This window comes from Urocitellus parryii, chromosome 11 (assembly GCF_045843805.1).
Source record: "Urocitellus parryii isolate mUroPar1 chromosome 11, mUroPar1.hap1, whole genome shotgun sequence".
NCBI classification, from domain to species: domain Eukaryota; kingdom Metazoa; phylum Chordata; class Mammalia; order Rodentia; family Sciuridae; genus Urocitellus; species Urocitellus parryii.
Genome location: NC_135541.1, coordinates 15,982,070 through 16,001,367, shown reverse-complemented (window position 1 = coordinate 16,001,367; position 19,298 = coordinate 15,982,070). Strand labels below are relative to the sequence as shown.

Sequence of the window (19,298 nt, the reverse complement as noted above, 5' to 3'; positions counted from 1 at the left end):
GAGACCATTCTCATTATTCATATCAGGAATAAGAAAAGCAATGCTCAGAGAGGTTAGGAAGCCTGCAGAAGGTAGTACGACTAACAGACACATGGCAGATTTTAACTGAGGAGTTCAAGCCCTCAGGTAATGAGAAATGTATTAATGCTTCCAGAAGGATTATATTTGAGAACTGGGTATGGTAGCACACATCTGTAATCCCAGTGATTCAGGAGGCCAAGGCAGGAAGATTGCAAGTTCAAGGTGGCCTCAGCAACTTAGTGAAGCTCTAAGCAACTTAGTGAAACCCTGTCTCAAAATAAAAAAATTTCTGGTACCAAAAAAACCAAACCCAAACCAACAAACAAAAACACCAACTAAAAAACAGAATGACTATATTTGTTCTCAAATTAGTAGAAGACCCTATCTCAAAGTGCAGAAGATAGGGTCTATAGTAGACATATTAAATATGATACTTAGGATTCTTCTTTATATGCTTAAAAAGCTCACAGGCAGGTAAACTGGAATAAGTAGAGGAAAAAATTTCAAACCATTACAAAAATACAAAGTAACTACAGTAAAAAATATTATTAAAGGCCTTTACAAGTTAGAAGACACATTTTGAAACCTATTCTTCAAAGAACAAAGTGTTTAAGAGGAGTTATCTTGGGTTTGATAAATAGCTGACTTGGCCACAGGTTTACAATCTATATTTGCAGTGAAGAATAGAAGAAAATGTGCTTAGGACATACCAGAGTTTAACAGTGAATGACAAAAATAAAGGGAGGGGCTGTGTACACAAAGCCCTGGGTTTATTTATTTTTATTTTTTTATTTTTTGGAACTGGGGATTGAACTCAGGGGCACTTAACCACCAGCCCTTCATATATTTTATTTAGAGACAGGGGTCTTACTATTTTGCTTAGGGCCTTGCTAAGTTCCTGGGCTGACTTTGAACTTATGATCGTCTTGTCTCAGCCTCCGGAGCTGCTGGAATTACAGGTGGGCCCAGCTAAAGCCCTGGGTTTAATCCCCCACACCATAAAGAAAAAAGTGGGTGAGGGGTGACCAAAAAACAAAATAAATCAAAACTTTTTTAAAAAATTTTTTAAATTTTTGGTCCATACTGGGGATTAAACCCAGAGGCGTGCTACCACTGAGCTGCGACTTCAGCCCTTTTTTTATTTTTTGAGACAGCCTCCCCTGCCAAAAAAAAAAAAAAAAAAAGGGCTGGGGATGTGGCTCAAGCGGTAGCGCGCTCGCCTGGCATGCGTGCGGCCCGGGTTCGATCCTCAGCACCACATACAAACAAAGATGTTGTGTCCGCCAAGAACTTATAAATAAATATTAAAATTAAAAAAAAAAATCTTACTGCTACCATTGCCTTATAGCCTTAGAGAAATGTTTGGCAATGTCTTATAAGCTAAGCTTATATCTACCCTGTGACTCAGCAAGTCCACTGCAGATATTTACTTGAGAGAAATGAAAACATCTGTCCATACAAAGACTAGTATGAGGATATTTATAGATGCTTTATTTTTAAAAGCTCCAACCTGGAAATAACCCAACAACAACAGAACAATGGATACACAAACTATGGTATATCCATACAGTGAAATGCTACTCAGCAATAAAAAGCAATGAACATAGATAACAAACACAGCAAAAGAAGCCAGATATAAAAGACTACAGACTATAAAATTGCATTTACACAAAGTACAAGAATAGGGAAAACTAACCCATGGAGACAGAAGCCAGAAAGTAGTTGCTTTGAGATAGGAAGGTGATTGAAAAGGGGTACCAGGGGCTGGGATTGTGGCTCAGCGGTAGAGCACTTGCCTAGCAGGTGCGAGGCCCTGGGTTTGATCATCAGCAACACATAAAAATAAATAAATAAAATAAAAATAAAATAAAGATATTGTGACAAAGACAATTAAAAAAAAGAAAAAGAAAAAGGGCACAGGGAATGTTCTCAGGTGACGGAAGCATTTTTTTTTCTTTAAATCTTGAGTGTGGTAGTCACTCACACAATTGTCAAAATTCATCCAAATGCTTGAAATCAATGCATTTTATTTTAGGTAAATCATACCTCAATAATGAAAGAGAAAAAGAAAGATTTTAGTAGTAGCAGCTAATATATACTGCCTCACCACTTCCACTGTGCCCTTCATACATGCTTTACAACTACCTTATGAGGGAAACACTGTTACTAGCCTCACGTTTCAGATAAAGAAAAAGTTCAATGAATCTGGAATATCTAGAATGTGAGCTCTTGTCTGACAAGGGATTTCAGAGCTTGGCTTTTAACCATAATGTCACATTGCCTATTTTTTATTTAGAACTTTCTCTCTTAAAACTTAAATGCTTGCTATATGCTAGTATTGTACTGGCTCAGGGAAACACGACTGAGTCAGACCAACATACCTCCTGTATCTCCATGGAGCTGATGAGATTTTGTTTTCTCTCCCTCACGTCCCAACCTATAACATTAGCTTTCTCCTCCTATGCATCACTACCATTGGTTATAGAACGTCCATGTTAAAGATTAAACCGTGGGGCTGGAGTTGTAGACCAGCAGTAGAGCTCTTGCCTCATATGTGTGAGGCACTGGGTTCGAATTCTAGCACCACATATAAAGAAGCAAATAAAATAAATGTCCATTAACAACTAAAAAATATTTTATAAAAAGATTAAACCATATCTATTCACCTCTCCCTTAGTGTGTTATACATTTACATTACTACTTCTAGAAGTCTTGAAATGGAGTGATTCAAAATATATTTCAACTTGAATATATATAGCTAAAATTCCAAATATTTATAAGTATAGTGAGGCAAGGCAACAACAATAATTCACGCTAGAAAGTTTTTCCTTATACTGAGCCTACATCTTCTGTCTATCTCTGCAAGGTCTCTTTAGTTATTCAATTCCTGAACAGTATTTGAGAACTACTATGTACTAGGCATCTTATACATGCAAAGGCTACTGTGGTAAATAAGGCAGAAAACTCCAGTGGGGTGGGGAGAGGAAAAATAAACAGGAGTCAGAGAGCAGTGAGTGCTATGAAGAACATAAAACATGGTGGTCTGGACATGCTCTAGATGTACTGTAGTCAGGGACAGCCTCTCTGAGGAAGTGATACTTAAGAAATCTGAATGTTGATAAGGAGTGAGGTACAAAAAGATCTCAAGGCAAATAATTCCACATGTAAGGAAGAACAAACACAAAGGTAGGAAGAAGCTTGTTTTGCTATAGAAATAGAATGAAAACCAAAGTGGCCAGAGCATAGTGATGAAAAGGACAAGTAAGATGAACAAAATGGGCTCAGAGAAGTAAGTGGAGACCAGAATTTAAAGGAGTGCTGTAGGCCATGGCAATGAGCTTCAAGAGAACAAGAACTGTGTTGGACTTACTTGCTGCTATATTCATCTCTCCAATGTCTAGAATATTCCTGGCATACAGTGGGCACTTGATATGTGCTTGAATGTATGAGTGAATTAATGAATGGCATATCTAGAATGAATGGACCTCTGGTGCTTCAAAGCATGCGTTTACTCCATTATCTAAAGGAGGGGTTGACAACGTTTTCCGTTAAAGGGCCAGATAGTAGATATTTTAGGCTTTGCACACCATATGGTCTCTGTCTGAACTACTCAATTCTACCATTGAATCACTAAAGCAGACAGACAATACATAAATGAATGAGTGTGGCTGTGTTCCAATAAAACTTTATTTATAAAAACAGGTGGCAGTAGACTTTAAATCTGTATGGAAATTCAAAGGACCAGAATAACCAAAAAAACAATCTTGGAATTGGAAAAAAACAAAGTTGGAAGATTCATACTTCCCAACTTCATAACATGCTACAAAATAGTACTGGAATAAGGATAGACATTTAGATCAATGGAATACAGTTGGCTGCTAATAAAAAAAAAATTCCATACATTTGTGGTCACTTGATTTATGATAAGGGTTTAGGACAATTCAATGGGAGGATAGTCTTTGTATATGTGTGTGTGGGCAGGGAGATAGCACTAGGGATCGAACCCAAGAGAGTTCTACCACTGAACTTTTTTATTTTTTGCTTTTTATTTTGAGACAGGGTTTATGCTACATAGTAGCCAAGGCTTGCCTAAAACTTGCAATCCTCCTGCCTTGGCCTCCCAGGTAGCTGGGATTATAGACATGTACCACCACACCCAGCATAGCAATGTTTCTTAGATGCAACACCAAAAGCAGGAGTGACAAAGAAAAAATTAAATTTGATTTTATTTAAGGTAAAACTTTTGTGCATAAAAGGCACTACCAAGAAAGGATCACAAGTTCAAGGCCATCCTGGGAAAACTAGTGAGACCCAGTCTCCAAATAAAAAAATATTTTTTGAAAAATAAAAAAGAAAGAAGGAAGAAAACAACACAAAGAAAAAAATTTCAAATCACATAAATAAAACTCTTATGACTCATCAACAAAAAGACAAATAATCCAAATGGACCAAGGATGTGAATACATTTACCCAAAGAAAATAAACCAATATGGCCAATAAGCACGTGAAAAGAAGTGTCAACATCACCAGCCATCAAGGAAATGAAAATCAAAACAATTAGATACTACTTTATTCCTCTTAGGATAGCTATAGTCAAAAAGATGGATAATAAGAAGTGTTGATGGTGGATACATGGCACATGCCTGTAATTCCAGTGACTTGGGAGGCTCAGGCAGGAAGACTGCAAATTCAAGGCTAGCCTCAGCAACTTAGTGAGACCCTAAGCAACTTAGCAAGACTGTCTCAAAAAATAAAATGGGCTGGGGATATAGCTCAGTGGTAAAGCACCCCTGGGTTCAATCTCTAGTATCAAAAAAAAAAAAAAAAAAGTATTGGTGAGAATGTTGAAAAATTGGAATTGTCATATATGTCTCCCACTTTAGGAAACAGTTTAGTAGCTGGGTATGGAAGCTTATATCTACAATCCCAACAGTTTGGGAGATTGAGGCAGGATTGCAAGTTCAAGGCTAGCCTAGAAACTCAGTGAGACCCTGTCTTAAGACAAGAAAATAAAAGCAATGTAATTTGGTGGTAGAATGCCCTAGTTCAATCCCTAGTACTGAGAGGAAAAAAAAAAAGGTTGGCAATTCCTCAAAAAGTTAAACATTTAGTTACCATATAACTCAGTAGTTCTATCTTTAGGTATGTACTGAAAATATACATTTACACAAAAACTTGCACATGAGGTTTTATAGCAGCATTATTCATAATAACCAAAAAGTAAAAACAATCTAAATGTCTGTAAACTATGAATGGACAAACTATGGTAAATGTAACAATGCAATGTTTAGCCATAAAAGGAACAAAGTATTGATTCATATTACAACATAGATGAGCCTCTAAAACATTATGCTAAATGTAAAAAGTCTGACACAAAAAAGCCACATACTGTCTGATTCTATTTATATGAAATGTCAAGAATAGGAAAATCTATTGTGATAGAAAATAGATTAGTGGTTTCTGGGATGCCACTGGGGATGGGACAAGGGGAATGAGTGACTGCTAATATGGGTAAGAGGTTCATTTTGGGGATGATGAAAATGTTCTGGAGTTAGCAACCACTAATGATTGCACAACTTGGTGAATATACTTAAAAAACACTGAATTGTACACTTAAATAAAATACAAAATAAACTAACAGGTAGTAGTCTGGCTTTGGCCCACATACTATAATTTGCTACCTCTTGAAATCTCTCATGAAATCAAATCTCCTCCCCATCTTTTTCTTTGAATGTGATTATTTGATGAACTTGATACCTAGTTTACTTCTCTAAGATGTAAAAAAAGAAAAAACTGACAAATGGTTAGAGCAGGTTGCACTATGCTCATGGAACTGCTCCACCAATTCTATTAAAAAAGCATATTGGTCTAGTTTATGATTTGGTTCCATAAACTTGTAACTTGAATTTATGAATAAATTAATTTATGAATAAATTATATATATAGTTGGATCCCTATACTGCTAGATCCCATATCTATAGATTCAACCAGTCATAGATCAAAAACAGAGCTATGATGGCTGCACCTGTAATCAACATGAAGACTTTTTTTCTTATACTTATTCTTGAAACAACAATTATTTACATAACATTTACATTTTATTAGGAATTTTTAGTAATCTAGAGATTATTTAAAGTATTTGTGAGTTCATGCAAGAGTTATATGCAAATACCATACCATTTTATATGAGACTTGAGTATCTCAAGATTTGGTATAATATATGTAACTTTTTAAAGAATAATACTAAGAAAACTAATAAGGCAAAAGAATAAATCCACAAGCAAAGAACTGTTTATTGAGCCCTTTTAAAAATAAGACACAGTGATGAGGTGGGAAGAATATGAACTCTGGAGTAATAGGCCTGACATAAATCCCATTAATCTTATTTCCACACTCATATGACCTCAGAAATGTTCAGTTTTATTCTCATTTGTAAAATGAATTTTCTCTCCTCTCTTCTCTACCACGTCAAGAAATCCCACAGATGAATTAAATAGGAGGAATCAAAGTGTGATCACAATCTCCAATGTGAAAAAGGAAAATTCTGGTGATATAACCAAAAATGAAAGCAAGTGCCCTCCCACCCACCCCCCTGTTTTTCTGAGATTGCAGAAAAGCCCAGATATTTGGTCTCTGTCCATCTATGGCAATAAAAATCATTGAGTCAAGATGAGCTAACACATAACTAAAAGGGGCTTGGTGAATTTTCAGCAAATGTCCAAGGAAAAAGGAAGAGTGACATAGTTTTATATAATAGAATATTTTAAAATTAATACTAATTAACATTAAGTTCTCTAATCTCAAGTTCCTTCTGGCTATCTTATTTGGTTGCTGCTACAACAGTCCTTTGTATTTTCTCAATGAACCTTTTTAACTTACTATTTTGAAACAATTTCAAATGTATTAAAAATTTCAAGAATAGTACAAGAATATCCATACATCCTTTCCATCTAATTTATTAACACTGCCACATTTTATTTCTCTCCTTTTCTCCCTGCTTTGTCTCTATACCCACCCCACCACACTCACATGTGACAGCACTTTCTTCCTGACTGGATAATAATTTGCAGACTGCAAGACTCTTTCCACTAATCCACTACTGTGTATTTTCTGAGAACACTGTTGTTCTTTTATTTATCCAGGGATATTTATAAAAACAAGAAATTTATCATTAATACAATACCAATACCTAATTACAATTCTGAATTCCAAATTCAGATTTTGACAACTGTCCCAATAATATCCTCTTTATTTTCATGACCCAGGGGCCAACTCAGGATCACACACTGCATTTAGCTGTCATACTCTTTGGTCTTTTACCTTGGAAAGCTCCTCAGCCTTTCTTTGTTAATGACATTGACATTTTTGAAGAATAAATCAGTTCTTCTGATTAGTTTGGATTTGTCTCACTATTTCCTCATTAGATTTAGCTAATGTATTTTGTCAGAAATACTCCCTCAATGATTTTGTGTCCTCATTGCTTAATATCAGGTGGCATATATTGCCTATTTGTCCTGGTTAAAGTGGTACCCACCAGGTTTCTCCACCATAATGTTACGATTTTTCCCTTTGTTATCTGTGAGGAAATACTTTATATTGTGCAAATATTTTGTCCTTCATCAAATTTTCACACAATGGTTTCAGTCACCCATTGATTATTCCTGCCTCAATCATTTATTAGTATGGTAGTCATAAAAATGATGATTTTCTACTTCTATCATTTCTTTATTTAATGGTTGGCATTCTAGTAGAATGAACTGCACCTCCATTGGTGTAAACTCAGATTTTTAAAAATATATTTTTTAGTTATAGATGGACACAATACCTTTATTTTATTTATTTATATATGGTGCCGAGGATCAAACCCAGTGTCTCACATGTACTAGGCAAGTGCTCTACCATTGAGCTACAACCCCAGCCCCAAAACTCAATATTGTTTTTACTTGATGGGTTTTAATTTACTACAGTCATGATTCATTCCATATACTAAAATTATTCCAGATCTGGCCAACAATATGGCCTGCAAGCTGGCTCCTATGTCTTTACAATATATTCCTATCATTTTTAATATACTTTTTTACTTTTCAGCACAATATGTTATAGATTCACCTTATACTTTCTCTGTCCCAGCCAATTATTTCTCCAAGGACTCCTGATTCCTTACAGTATGGAATGGTATTTTAAAAATAGTAACTATCTATTTATTTGTTTGTTTATTTATGAGATACTGGGGATTGAACCCAGTATTGCTCTACCACTGAGTTACATCCCTATCCCTTTTTATTTTATTTTGTCTTGCTAAATTGCTGGGGCTGGTCTCAAACTTGTGATCCTCTTTCTTCATCCTCCTGAGTTGCTAGGATTATAGGCATGTGCCACACACCTAGCTTATTAAACAGTAGTTATTGAGGTGTAATGTTTCTAGACCCTTTCAATGGACAAAAGCTAGATAAACACATACACACACACATTTTACATACATATTTTAAAAATCATGAGTTCATAATATCAATACAATATTTCAGAGTTCTTTGCCTTTCCCTATTTGAATATTCCTTTTGCCACAGTGATAATTTTGGCATTGGTATGTTTATTCATTCAATTCTACAACACACATATAAAATATTATAGAATAGGGGCTGGGGATGTGGCTCAAACAGTAGCGTGCTCGCCTGGCATGCCTGTGGCCGGGGTTTGATCCTCAGCACCACATACCAACAAAGATGTTATGTCCGCCGAGAACTAAAAAATAAATATTAAAAATTCTCTCTCTCTCTCCTCTCTCACTAAAAAAAAATGTTACAGAATTGCTATAGCAATACTATCCCCAATAACAAATCTACAAAGTATAGTTCAAGTTGAGCATGGTGGCACACACCTGTAATCTCAGAGACTCAGGAGGATTGCAAGTTTGAGGCCAGCCTCAAAAACTTAGCAAGACCCCGTCTCAAAAAAAAAAAAAAATATATATATATATATATATGGCTAGTGATGCAGCTCAGTGTTAGAGCTGCCCCTGAGTTCAGTCCCTGTTTAACAAAAAAAAAAAAAAAAAAAAAAAAGATTTATTTGAAGTTCACTGTAATCTCAGTGACTTGGGAGGCTGAGGCAGGTTGATTTCAAGTTCAAGGCCAACTTTAGCAATTTAAAAAGACCTTCAGGAACTTAGTGAGACCCTGTCTCAAAAATAAAAAAGAAAAGAAAAAGATTGGGTATATAGCTCAGTGGTAAAGTACCTCTGGGTTCACTCCCCATACCAAAAAAAAAAAAAAAAATTACTTGATTTAGTTGGCATCCATCTTCTAATCTTTCTTGATTCAATCTTACTTTTTGAGTATGTAAAATCTCAACATGGTTTGTAAAGTGAAAATTATAAAAAAGTCCAGAGAAGGGTTACTTTCCTTTTTCCATCCCTCCACCATTGCCACCTCTGCTTCTCGAGGTGACCAATTTCATTAGTTTCTGCTTATCCTTCCTGCACTTCTGTCTGCCAAAAAATATGCAGAAACATATATTAATTATTGTTCTCCCTTGTTACAGAAAAATTGGCAAAAATTACATTAAGTGGCCCTCACACATATGAAATGTAAGTCAACTCATTCATAAGAGATATGTAACTTACTCTGAGATATCATTTTTCTTATACTGACCTACTATTTTTTCACCTGTCAGGATGTTAAAAAAAAAAAGGTCAAGGGGACTAGGGGTATAGCTCAGTTGGCAGAGTGCCTGCCTAGTATGCACAAGGTCCTGTGCTCAATCCCAAGCACCACCAAAAAAAAAAAAAAAAAAAAAAAAAAGTCAAAAGCTTAACCACAGAGTCCATTGGTAAGCTGTAGAAAAACAGGCACTCTCATGTATTTCTGGCAAAAAGGTAAACTGTGCAACTCCCATGGTGGGAAATTTGGCAATATCTAACAAAACTACACATACATTTGCCCTCTGACCAGCACTCTACTTCTAGGTTTGTTTTTTTTTTTCACCTAAAGTTACATCTCCAGCAATACTAAAATACATATATTCAAGGTTATTCACTATGGTATTGACGTAATTATAAACTATTAGAAACAACTCTAAGTGCTCATAGTTGGACAATCCATTGAATAAATAAACTGCTACACAAGATTGTACCACACATATAAAAAATAAGGAAGAACTCTATGAACTTATAGGCTTGATTTCTAAGATATATTGATAGGTAGAAAAAGCCAAGAACAAGAGAATATCTTTATATCTGTATACATCATGCTTTGGTGATTCTTCATCTTAAAAGGACCTCTAACCAAGCCCAGTCAGACAAGCTGTCTCCTCTCCTTCCCTACCCAGTTAAGAGTCCACGATTCAAAGCCCAGCATGGTGGCATGTGCCCACAGTCCCAGCCACCAGAGAAGGTGAGGCAGAAGAATTATATAAGCTCAGGATTTTTTTTTTCGTGCTGGGGATTGAACCCAGGGCCTTGTTGTACATAGGAAAGCACTCTACCAATTGAGCTATATCCCTAGCCCCTGACCCCATGATTTTGAGACCAGCCTAACAACATAGCAGGACATCTCCTCTCAAAAAAAAAAAAAAAATCCATTAACTCATTACCACAATATTCTCTTGCAACATATATTTGACAAACCCCCACTTTAGATTACTTTATATATCTTCAACTTTCACTTTCTCTACCAATTCATTGCTCTAGAGATTAAACATGCTCAAATCTCTTTTAACCTAAAAAATTCCTTCCGCGGTACCAAATCTGGATCTAACTATGGCTTTCCATTTCTCTTCCCCTTTATAGCTGGGCTGAAATAGTAACTATATTTGGTACTTTCATCCTTTCACTTCTCAATAATTCTTCTATTTATCAACACCATACTCCAGAGACATGGCTTTTGCCAAAGTTACTATTATGGCTTCCTTTCCCAAAATCAATGGATACTTCTTGGTCTTTATTTTACTTGACCTTTGGCAGTATTTGATGGTGTTGACCATTTTCTCCTCAATGAAACTTTCTTCTGTGTTCTGCAACATCATGCTCTCTGTTCTCCTTCCTACCCCTTTGGTTGTTTTTTTTTTGTTTATTTGTTTTGGTTTTTGGTGGTACTGAGGACTGAACACAGAGCTTCGTGCATGTCAGAGAAGCATCTATCAACCTCCAGTCCTTATAGTTGTTCTTTTTTTTTTAATTAATTATTTTATTTATTTTTGCATTATAATTCTTAATACACCTTTATATCACAATTTATCATCTCTGATTGTATATAAGGTATGTTGACACCAAATGCACATCTTCATACATGTATTTTGTATAATGATGAGGGTCTCCTTCCACCATCCATGCTATTCCCCTTCTCCCTCCCTTTCCCTCCCACTCCTATTCCCTATCTAGAAATAATCTTCCTCCCTTGCTCTCCCTCCCAACCCCATTTTGAGTCACTTCCTTATATCAAAGAAGACATTCGGCATTTGTTTTTTTGGGATTGGCTAACTTCACTTAGCATAATCTTCTCTAATGCCATCCATTTCCCTGCAAATACCATGATCTTATACTTTTTATTGCTGAGTAATATTCCATTGTATATAAATGCCACATTTTTTTATGCATTCATCCACTGAAGGACATGTAGGTTGGCTCCACAGTTTAGCTATTATAAATTGTGCTGCCATAAACATTGATGTGGCTGTGTCCACGAAAAAATGCTCATCATCTCTAGCAATCAGAGAAATACAAATTAAAACTACTCTAAGATACCATCTCACTCCAGTAAGAGTGGCAGCCATTATGAAGATAAACAACAACAAGTGCTGGCGAGGATGCGGGGGGAAAAAGTACACTCATACACTGCTGGTGGGACTGCAAATTGGTGCAGCCAATTTGGAAAGTAGTATGGAGATTCCTTATAGTTGTTCTTAACGTTTTACATACTCCTCATCATTCACCTGGCCCTTAAATGTTGGTCTTCAGCCAAGCATAGTGGCGCATGCCTGTAATCCCAGCAGCTCGGGAGGCTGAGGCAGGAGGATCCAGAATTCAAAGCCAGCCTGAGCAATGGTGAGGCACTAAGCAACTCAGTGAAACCCTGTCTCTAAAAAAATACAAAGAAGGGCTGGGGATGTGGTTAGTGGTTGAGTGCCCCTGGGTTCAATCCCCAGTACCCACCCCCTCAAAAAGTCGATTTTCATAGATTCATCTAGACATCCTTCTTACTATACACATTCCCCAAGTGCAATCACAACTCACATTCATGGCTCCAATCTATATGTTGCTCACTACTCCCAAATAACATCTTTAGACTATACCTCTATACTGAGCTCAAATCCAAATACCTGTCTAGATACTGCTAAATGGACACAGAACATCATTACCAAACAGGTCATCTTTCCCTCAAATCTATTCATGTACCAATGTTCCCAAACTCAGCAAACGATCCTACTTTCTACCCTGCCACTCAAGCCAGACCTTCATTTGTTACTCTTCTCTTCCTATTTTTCCACATCCAATCACCAAAAATTCTGATGATTCTATCTTTTAAACATTTCAAATCTACCGACTTTTCTCCATCCAAACAAACTACCACTATCTTAGTTCAGATAGCCTTTAACCTCTTCCTGAGTCACTGTCACACTTCATAATTGGTTTGGCTGTCTCCAGTTTAAACTTCTTCAATCTATTCTTCATTTTGAAGCCAAGATTATTTTTATTTTTTAATTAGAGACATTAAGTTTCTTAGGGCATTGCTAAATTGCTGAGGCTAGCCTAGAACTCGCAGTCGACCTGTATCAGCATCCAGATTTACTGAGATTACAGGTGTGCACCACCAAACCTGATCCTGACAAGATTAATTTTTTTAAAGCACACTCTGATCGTGTTGTTTCTATGCTATAAGCCATTCAATGGCTCTCTACTGTCCTCAGTCTTCAACATAGCTTATAGCATCCTTCACGATAAATAATCCATCCACACTCACTTTATCAGCCTCATCTGTCATTCCTCTTCTATTTGTATTCTTTGACTGTTTGTTCTCTTGGACTGAGTACCTTCTGCTCTCTCTCACATGCTGTTCTGGAACATTCTTTCTCTCCCTACCACCCCACCCATCTGGTTAGTTACTCCCATCCATCTTTCAGGTGTCAACCTAAACCACATTTTTCTGTGTGTGAAAGTTGTATTAAGTTCTCCCTGGTTCATCATTTTGCACTTGTTTGAATAATGTCGAAATAATATTGATCATATTGGGATTTGGTAGAAAACAATGTCTCTTGAGTATTATGTCTGATATAAGAGTGAAGAAGTATAACAGGAGTTTAAATTGGTACAAACTTGCCAGGCATGGGGGCTCACACCAGTAATCCCAACAACTCAGGAAGCTGAGGATTGCAGGTTTGAGGCCCAGCCTGGGAAACTGAGACCTTGTCTCAATTAAAAAAAAAAAAAAGGCTGGGGATGTAGCTTATTTAGTGTTAAAACATCCGTGGGTTCAATACCCAGTACCTAAATAAATAGGTTAAAAAACTCCATGGAAGGCAATAACTCTGTACATACAAAAGATTAGAATTAATCTACATGTCTATATTAGGGATAATGTAAATAAATTATGGTATGTTCATGTAACACAACACTCTGAACTCATAAAAGATTAAAAATATCTTTATATGGTACAGAATAGAGGATACAGTAACCAATCCACAAAACTACAACTATCTTATATTTGATAAAGGGGCTAAAAGCATGCAATGGAGGAAGGATAGCATCTTCAACAAATGGTGCTGGGAAAACTGGAAATCCATTTGCATCAAAATGAATCTGAATCCCTATCTCTCGCCTTGCACAAAAGTTAACTCAAAATGGATCAAGGAGCTTGATATTAAATCAGAGACATGGCATCTGATAGAAGAAAAAGTTGGTTATGATGTACATACTGTGGGAGTAGGCTCCAAATTCCTCAATAGGACACCCATAGCGCAAGAGTTAACAACTAGAATCAACAAATGGGACTTACTCAAACTAAAAAGTTTTTTCTCAGCAAAAGAAACAATAAGAGAGATAAACAGGGAGCCTACATCCTGGGAACAAATCTTTACTCCACACACTTCAGATAGAGCCCTAATAACCAGAATATATAAAGAACTCAAAAAATTAGACAATAAGACAACAAGTAACCCAATCAATAAATGGGCAAAGGACCTGAACAGACACTTCTCAGAAGAGGACATACAATCAATCAATAAGTACATGAAAAAATGCTCACCATCGCTAGCAGTCAGAGAAATGCAAATCAAAACTACCCTAAGATACCATCTCACTCCAGTAAGATTGGCAGCCATTAGGAAGTCAAACAACAATAAGTGCTGGAGAGGATGTGGGGAAAAGGGCACTCTTGTTCATTGCTGGTGGGACTGCAAATTGGTGCAGCCAATTTGGAAAGCAGTATGGAGATTTCTTGGAAAGCTGGGAATGGAACCACCATTTGACCCAGCTATTCCCCTTCTCGGTCTATTCCCTAAAGACCTAATAAGAGCATGCTACAGGGACACTGCTACATCGATGTTCATAGCAGCACAATTCACGATAGCAAGATTGTGGAATCAGCCTAGATGCCCTTCAATAGATGAATGGATTAAAAAAATGTGGCATTTATACACAATGGAGTATTACTCTGCATTTAAAAATGACAAAATCACAGAATTTGGAGGGAAATGGATGGCATTAGAGCAGATTATGCTAAGTGAAGCTAGTCAATCTTTAAAAAACAAATACCAAATGACTCCTCTGATATAAGGGGAGGAAACAAGGACAGGGTAGGGACGAAGAGCTTGAGACGAAGATTTTCATTAACAGGGTTGAGAGGTGGGAGGGAAAGGAAACGAGAAGGGGAATCGCATGGAAATGGAAGGCGATCCTCAGGGTTATACAAAATGACATATAAGAGGAAAGGAGGGGTAAGACAAGATAATTCAAATGGAAGAAGTGATTTACAGTAGAAGGGGTAGAGAGAGAAAAGGGGAGGGGAGGGGAGGGGAGGGGGGATAGTAGAGAATAATACAGACAGCAGAATACATCAGACACTAGAAAGGCAATATGTCAATCAATGGAAGGGTAACTGATGTGATACAGCAATCTGTATACGGGATAAAATTGGGAGTTCATAACTCATTTGAATCAAACTGTGAAATATGATGTATGAGGAACTATGTAATGTTTTGAACGACCAACAATAAAAAATAAATAAATAAATAAATAAATAAATAAATAAAACTTCACATCCACTTCCATACCAAAAAAAAAAAAAAAAAAAATATCTTTATATATTGATATGGTAAAATTATGAAAGTCTGGGCTGGGGTTGTGGCTCAGTGGTAGAGTACTCACCCAGCATGTGAGAGGCACTGGGTTTGGTCCTCAGTACCATATAAAAAAACCAAACAAACAAATAAATAAATAAAATGAAGGTATTGTGTCTGTCTACAACTAAAAAAAACAAAAGAGTGGCACTGTTTTATATTTTTGCAAACCTCTTTTAATTTCTAGCATAATGGCAGATTAATAGGTTCTTATCTGCTTTTTTTTTTTTTTTTTTGTGTGTGTGTGTGTACTGAGGATTGAACCCAGGGGTGCTCAACCACTGAGCCACATCCCCAGCCCTTTTTTACATTTTATTTAGAGACAGGGTCTCAGTTGCTAAGTGCCTCACCAAATTTCGACACTGGCTTCGAACTTGCGATTCTCCTGGCTCAGCCTCCCAAGCCACTGGAATTATAGGCGTGCAACACTGTGCCCAGCTCTCATCTGCTTTTGCACTGTTTGTTGCAATGTTATTTTAGTTTGAAGAAATATGAAAACAATCCCGGCTCACAAAGATAAGTAGTTAGAAAAAGGAGAAGTATTTCAATAGCCTTTTCAGATAACTGTGTAGATCCTTCTTTGATGTAATACCAAAATTTGACAAATAATAGTTTCTCTTTGTGGGGAGATTACTGGGGATTGGACTCAGGGGCACTTGACCACTGAGCCACATTCCCAGCTCTCTTTTGTATTTTATTTAGAGACTACTGAGTTGCTTAGGGCCTTGCTAAATTGCTGAGGCTGGCTTTGAACTTGTGATCCTCCTCCCTCTGCCTCCTGAGCTGCTGGGATTATAGGCAGGCACCACTGCACTCAGCCAAGTAATAGTTTCTTAAAGGTTACTTAGAATGTAGAATCTGAAACCACATAAATGAATGATTGGTCACCTGCTACATTAAAATGAATTGGTATGGGGCTGAAGATGTAGCTTCATGGTAGAACATATCCTGCATATCCTTAGCATGAATGAGGCTGTCGGTTCCATCTCTAGCACCAGAAAACCCAAATACCAAAAAACACATTGGTGGATTCTGTACTGAATCTATAAATGGGTCTCTTATATATGAATGATTTTGTTTTATCATACATTGGTCAGTTTGAAAACAGTGACTCACTGAAATATGAAGATCTTCAAATGTTAACACATTTTATTATACAACATTGCTAACTGGCTCTGTGGCACAATGAATTCTAGCCAGACCTACACTGCCCATACAACATTGCTAACATTTGTTAATATTACCATGGATCCCATCTAGAAAGTCATTCAAAGTGCCAAAAAGTTATCAACTTTAGGTGACAGATACAAGTGTTCCTATACTCTAATTTTCTCTTTTTGCTTAAAAACTCAAACTTTTTCCTTGGCAAAAAATACTGTCAGTTGTTTTCCTGACAGTTCACTTTATTCATTTTTCAAGAAAATGTCTGCCAAATACTCACTTTTGAATAATCATGGTTTTTGTCTGCTAGCCATTCTTTTTTTAAAAATATTTATTTTTTTGTAGTTGTATACAATAACTTTATTTATTTATTTATTTTTATGTGGTGCTGGTGCTGAGGATCAAACCCAGGGCTTTGCGTGTGTGAGGCGAGCGCTCTATCACTGAGCCATAACCCCAACCCCTGCTAGATATTCTTTTTGATGGTGTTCCATTAAAAAATAATAATAATAATGCTTACTTGAACTTGCACCTCAAGTGTTTTCTTCAAGGCAACCATCATGTTTCAGAATACAGCACAAGGACTTTGTGAGTATTTCGCATCCATCATATAGAATGCTACAGATTGTATTTAAGGATTGAAATTTAATAACATTAATACCTTTTACTGCTTAACTTCCAGGGCATTTTAAGTAAAAATGGCTTTTCTGTTATCACTGCATGTGCATGAGAATGAATGATTACAAGACAGTTTGACCTGGGCATGGTGGCAGTATACCCCACCTCCCCCAAAAAAGACAGTTTAATATCTTGATTCTTGCTAAGGTAACAGTAGTTTAATCGCCACTCTTTTTTTGTGTGTGTGTGCTGAAATTGAACCCAGGGCCTCAAGTATGCTAAGCATGCAATCTATTGCTGAGTTGCTAGTATAGACTACCTCTGTGACTCTATCTAGATTTTTTTTTCTCTAGTCCATGTGTCTCTCCTAATCCTAGACTTCATTGGACCCTGTAACAATGACAGAATCGTCCTTGCTCCTATCAAAAGCCACGGCCTCTGCTTTTACTCTGAATCCTTCCCTACAGCCTTCCCTAGGACATTCCTGCTTCAGATATTCTGCCAATATTTTCCTCTCTCATCAACATAAACACGCTCTAATATTTCTTCCTGTTCTTACAAATCCTTCCTTTGATCCCATAGACCTGTTTGGCTATTGACCAATTTCTCTGCTTCCTTTTGTTAAAAAAAAAAAAAAAGTTTCAGAGTTGTCTACACCTGCTCTTGTTGTTCCCTCACTTCCAATTCACTAACCAGCTCCTCCAAAATAGCTTTTGTTCCCACCACTCCAAAAAAACTGCTCAGGTCCCCAGGTGTGGAGGTACACACCTGTAATCCCTGCAATTTGGGAAGCTGAGGCAGGAGGACCCCAAGTTTAAAGTCAACCCAAGTAGCTTAGTGAAGCCCTAAGCAACTTAGTGAGACCTTGTGTCTAAATAAATAATTAAACAAACAAATAAATAGGACTGGGAATGTGGTTCAGTGGTAAAGCACCCCTGGATGCAATCCCTAGTAAAATAAATATAAAAAATTAAAAAATAAACTACGGATAACTTGTACAAGGCTATATAGAGCTAGTAAGTGGAAAAGACAGGATTTAAAACTAATTGTTTTCCTCAAATATCCAGTCTCTTAATAAGAATTCTGCTTCATAATACACAAAATGTTACCAATGTTAACATACAAAATGTTACTAATGTTTATCTCTATATGGTAGAATTAAAATGATTGTTTTCTTCCCTATATTTTTCTATGTAGTCCATATTTTCTACTATGACATTTATTACTTCTATAATCAGCAAAACAATAAGGAAAAATTGGGATGACTACTTGATAACATGGAAAAAAAGATTGTATGTTAACTTTAAAAAGACACAAGTTTCAAAGTAAGGTATGATTAAAATTATGTAAAAATTTGCAAGAGATAAAAGGAGTTATTCAAAATACCAATAACAATTGTATTACTGAGATAGGATTAAGAATGTGATTCCCCAGGCTAGGGATGTATCTCAGTGGTAGCATGCTTGCCTAGCAGGAGCAAGGTCCTGGATTCAATCCCTGACAAAGCAATAATAATAATAATAATAATAATAAAAAGTAAGTAACTTCCCCAACCTTTTCCATATTACTATTAATGTAATTATACTTTATATTTTATAACAGACACAAATTTAAGCCTAAAAGGAAGCAAAAAACAATCACCTATAATCTCATTACCTCAAGATTACACTGCTAACATTAAACGAAATTCTACTTCCTTTTCTAAGATCAATACTTTCACTTATAAATACTAACCTAAGGAGCCAAAGAGAATTCTTACTCAACCTAGACATAACACTAAGTTGGGTAGGACACCTAAAAGTTGAATTTAAATAGAATCTTAAATAAGAAAACGCAATTGAATGCCTCTATGTCAGACAAAACGAAAAAGATATATTTCTAGACTAAAAGCCTGGCCCCTTTGTGGATTTGTTAGACAAATCCTGGACAAGGTGCTTGGCCTTTCTTAACTTGTTTTTAAAAATACCTACTTCCTGTTTATATTCCCATAGAACTGCTTTGAAGTGAAAATAAAAAAATGTATGTATGCATCTAACTAAGCATTATGTGTATATGTCTGAAAATACTTTGTAAATTCTGAATTCCTATATACAGGTAAGAATCATTACAGTCTACACTAACAGTAAAAAGAGTGATATGGAATTCAATAAGCTTAGAAAATCACACAG

At 36.3% G+C, this 19,298-nt stretch overlaps 1 protein-coding gene across 3 annotated transcripts in view; it reads right to left on the bottom strand.

The window, feature by feature from the left end:
• Wdtc1 (WD and tetratricopeptide repeats 1) overlaps positions 1-19,298 on the bottom strand; it is a 67,591-nt gene that overhangs the window by 25,819 nt on the left and 22,474 nt on the right. The gene's annotated exons all lie outside the window — the stretch shown is intronic.